The following is a 4,504-nucleotide window of genomic DNA, read 5'->3' as shown; positions in this document are numbered from 1 at the left end:
GAGGATATTGAGAGAGAAACTAGATAATGTTGATGTAATGAGTGAGTGTAAAAAAAAGATGATTAAGTAAAATAGATCGAAGTGCCAAAAGATAGATAAAGTAAGAGTGAGGTACAATTGTTTTTTTAAAGAAAAAAAAAACCCTAAGGATTTTAAAAACATGAAGATACTTCGTATTAATTAAGGGGGAAAAAATCCATATGAGGGAAGAAGTGATAAGAATAAAGTATATGTTTAGGATTTTTAAATGTGTTACTTTGTTGATGGGTTAATTCTAGGATAAAACTTCCTTCACTATGTATGTGGTTAAACTCTTAATCATATAATTGATATATGATTGCAACAAATAAATAAATTAACTAGTGAGTATGTAGCTTGGGCATTATTGTCCCGAGTTGCTACTTCTGTAATTGTGCAATTGGGGTATTTATTTATAAGGATTTTGAAAACTGAATTCGACATTATTATATTGAATTTTTTTTTTATTACACTTATGTACATTTCTTTTTCACATTTATAACATACTTGATAATGGGTTAAGACGGTTAAGTACCCAACTTTTTCTATACGTGTACGTGATTGGGTGCTCAAATTCCCTTAACCTTTTAATTTTTTATATGGGTGATGTGGCGTAATGATTAAGGTTAATTCAGTAATGATGTGGCATAAAGAGATGTTGAGTATATAATGTGGCGTCATGAAATATTTGTGAGATGACATGACGTAATCTAAAAGAATTTACGTGTCAATAGATGTTTTTATAAACGACTTTTTAATATAATCTGGTATGTAATTTAATTTTATAAAAAAAAAAATTAAAATTAAAATTACACGAATGTAGTGTTATTTTAATGGTTATTAAATGACCAAGTACTTCAATCATAAATTCATGAGATATGGCCTCTTTGTCTTTTCACCATAAAGTTATAGTGGCGCAATTAAGTTGTGCCACATGCACCATCCTATTGATTTTGATAAATCCGCCCCCCTTTCCCCTTTTATTTCTTTTTTTAATCAATTTCAGATGTTGATATATCCGTCAATTTTCAGCCTATAGTTCGAGTTTTTGAACAATTTTTTCTAGTCTTGTCGTATGTAACTCACTACTGCTTTTAGCAAAACAATTGGCAATGAAGACTCAATCATGTGACAACAGGAAGACGATTTGGTGCTCAATGTAATACTATACCCATAGGCTATAGCTAGTTTGAACTCATTGTGGCTGTTAAACGGGTGTCGGCTGCACCCGTTATGAATGTCCACTTTATAGAGTATCTCTCGGGCTTATAGTCTAATTATATATTAATAAAACACATTTAAACACACAACTTTGATATGTGGTGGTAAGTAGCTTAGTACAATGCACTACGTTTGTTAAAATTTGTATAGCTTTATCCCTTATCTACATATGTAAATGTCCCATATTAATAAAAGACGAAGGAATTCATTACTTTGGTCAAACTGTTAATCTTACAAAGCAGCGTTAGCTTGCTTCTTAGCAAGGGATGTTGTGCTCCAAGTAAAATGACAACTAGAAAACCCATTAAATTCACTCTCTTGATTTATTCCATTCCGCGGTATGATTTAACATATATCATTGACTTATTATCTTGTTGTCTATAATTATTTAAGTTAGTTTTTTGAAAATTTTAAGGTGCAGGCGGCTGTACCTTGCTTGGTACAGCCAAAAAATGCAAAAAGAACATGTAACTATTTTGTAAAGAACATATAGTTGTTTTGTAACGAACATTCAATTTTATATATTTTTTTCATATCTAAAGAACATCTGCAATATTAATAAAGAACATGATAATATTATGTAATAAACTTTATCTATATATAACCACCCTAATTTGAAGACAAAATTTAATAAACATTTCACATTAAGCAATGATCTTTATGTTGCAAATAAAGTACATTATACTGACTGAACAATGAACATAAACATATGTTCTTTTTATTTATTTTTTTGGTGCAAATATGTTCTTTTCACTCTAGGTATATGTTCATTACATTTTAATAGTATGTTATTTTTACTTTAGGTATATGCTCATTACATTTTAATAGTACGTTCTTTTCACTATAACTATATGTTCATTACTTTTATATATCATGTTCTTTCCTACAAAACGACTGTACGTTGCACCGTACAGGCCCCTGTAGGAACCATTTTTAGGTCTTTAATTTGACAGTGACATTAAACATTAACCCTTGCTGCTAATTTTATATATACTATGAGAAAGGTGGTTGAATTTAAGGTTCCTACGACTAGGTGACGGGTCAAGTTTTAACATCTTAATCTCATAAATTAATTCGATTAAATTTTCTATAGATACATACATAAAAATAAAAATAATTAAAAAAAAATGGTTCCTAAAAAAAAAAGTTCAAATACTTGATTAATTTTAACTTATTAAATACACATGGTCCCATGATCATTTTACTTAATTATATAAATATAATTAATTATTTCTCGTTTTAATATTTTTCAATTTCATCCAATGTAACCTTTACATAAGTAAATATTAATAAGAATTATATAAAAAAATTATATTTGATACTTTAAATCATACCATCTCCATTTGTGAGGGTCAACTTTGAGTATTGAAATATAAAATGAGTTATTTTTCACCTCCAATGGTGATACCCAACCCACTTCTCAATTTAACAACTCAGGTAAAGTCTAATTTTTCAATGGTAATACTTTCTAGAGTATACTAATGTCACTTTCAATTTATGCCTCACCAAATCCATTATATAAGTTTAAAAAAAACAAAGAAAAAATACATATAAAACTTAAAGAAATTAAATTACAAATATATTATGCATTTATAATATTGATAAAGGGTCTATAATTTTTGTCAAATGAGACTCAAAGTTGAGTATTTAGCAACAAATACTTTGCAAAAAAAAAAAAATCTCCATCTCCTAAAAAAAACTCGTTCAAGTCTCACCATTGGAGATGGTCTCAATACCTATCGAACAACTATAATGTTGATCTACTAACCTATATTAAAAGCAAATCGTTCTATGACACTTGTCATTACCTTATGAACAAAATTTCCGCCTTCTTCACTTCTCTCTCTCATTTTTTTTATTTTTATTTTTTTGCAAAATCTTTAAGAAACTATTGAAACCTTATAATATTTTCTTTTCAGTTTGACAATTATATTCCATATATACCTAAATGAAATAATTCTAAATATTTTTTTTATACTTTATATTTTAACATTATTGTCAAAAATATTTAACAACCCGTGCATCGCACAGGAATTTAACCTAGTTTAAAATTATAATCAAAGTTAAGTATATAAATAGGGGAAAAAAAAAGAGTCTAATGAGTCAGTTAGTTTGGGATGGAGGAAGTATATATTATTTTGGGGGGGGGGATCAGTGCATTTTTGTTTGCGGCTAGCCACATAGCTTGTAACAATACTCTTTATAACACTAATCGAGTAACATATATAAAACTAATCAAGTAATTTCTATAATAACACTGACGAAGTAACCCCTATAATATTGATTGAGTAACTCCTATAACATTAACAAAAGTAACCCCATGATAATAATAATTTCCCAGGAAAACAAAAAAAGCTTTGTACTTCGTCCGTTTTTCTTTTCTTACACTATTATTAACTTAATCTTTTTTTACCATCATTTGTGATTTATCTATTAAGAAAAACATAGTTATATGGGATCTAGTTATATTCCTCTCGAAATTTACTTTTCAAGTATTAAATTTTTTTTTATATAATTTTTTACAAAAGTATAATTGAGATATTAACAGATAAAGTAATGTATTAGCAAGTCTTTCTCTAAAAAAAGTAATGTATTAGCAAGTGTAAAATAGCTTATGGTGCAATTAAAAAAAACATGAAGCAAGTATTAAAAAAAAAAAAAAAAAAAAAAAAAAAAAAAAAAAAAAAAAAAAAATTGATGAGAGGGAGGAAAAAAATCCGACCTGCCGGAATCGAACCAGCGACCTAAAGATTTCTAACGGGCTTACCCACTACAGTCTTCCGCTCTGCCAACTGAGCTAAGGTCGGATGTTATTTATTTTCTTCATATTAATTATTTATACCCTTTTAAATGTACTTTATTTAAAAAAAAATATTTTAATCTGATTGATCTTAATTTCTTTTCTTACCTAATACCATTAACCCTCTTTTTTAGGCAACTAAGCTGTCAAATGTTTTATTTTTTTTGGTACGTTATAAATAATTGCACAAACTATTTCTTATTTTTTGGGGAGAAAAGGGGGGTGTTTACCAACAAACATAAACTTTAAAGTCTAATTATATTGTTTTCTAATGTTTGTACCAAAAAATAATGTTTTCTAATGTCTACTCTATTTGACTTTTGTAGCCCCTTTTTTTGGCGATCACTTGAAGCCTAAGAAAAACGCCAAGAATATGCATATGAAATATAGATTATATAAGCTAAGGTATTACATACTTGTTGTTTTCTGTTTGTTGGTTCATAGTTTGCTATTTTTGTAGACAAA

At 27.9% G+C, this 4,504-nt stretch overlaps 1 non-coding gene across 1 annotated transcript; it reads right to left on the bottom strand.

The window, feature by feature from the left end:
- Positions 1-3,955: 3,955 nt before the first annotated feature.
- On the bottom strand, positions 3,956-4,046 carry TRNAY-GUA. Its single transcript is given in 2 exon segments — positions 3,956-3,991; positions 4,010-4,046. It is a non-coding gene; the product is annotated as a tRNA-Tyr (tRNA).
- Positions 4,047-4,504: the final 458 nt, after the last annotated feature.

Source organism: Chenopodium quinoa, unplaced genomic scaffold, assembly GCF_001683475.1.
Source record: "Chenopodium quinoa cultivar QQ74 unplaced genomic scaffold, ASM168347v1, whole genome shotgun sequence".
In the NCBI taxonomy this organism is placed as follows: Eukaryota; Viridiplantae; Streptophyta; class Magnoliopsida; order Caryophyllales; family Amaranthaceae; genus Chenopodium; species Chenopodium quinoa.
The sequence above is the reverse complement of the archived record's forward strand: the minus strand, read 5'-3'. Positions and strand labels throughout refer to the sequence as shown.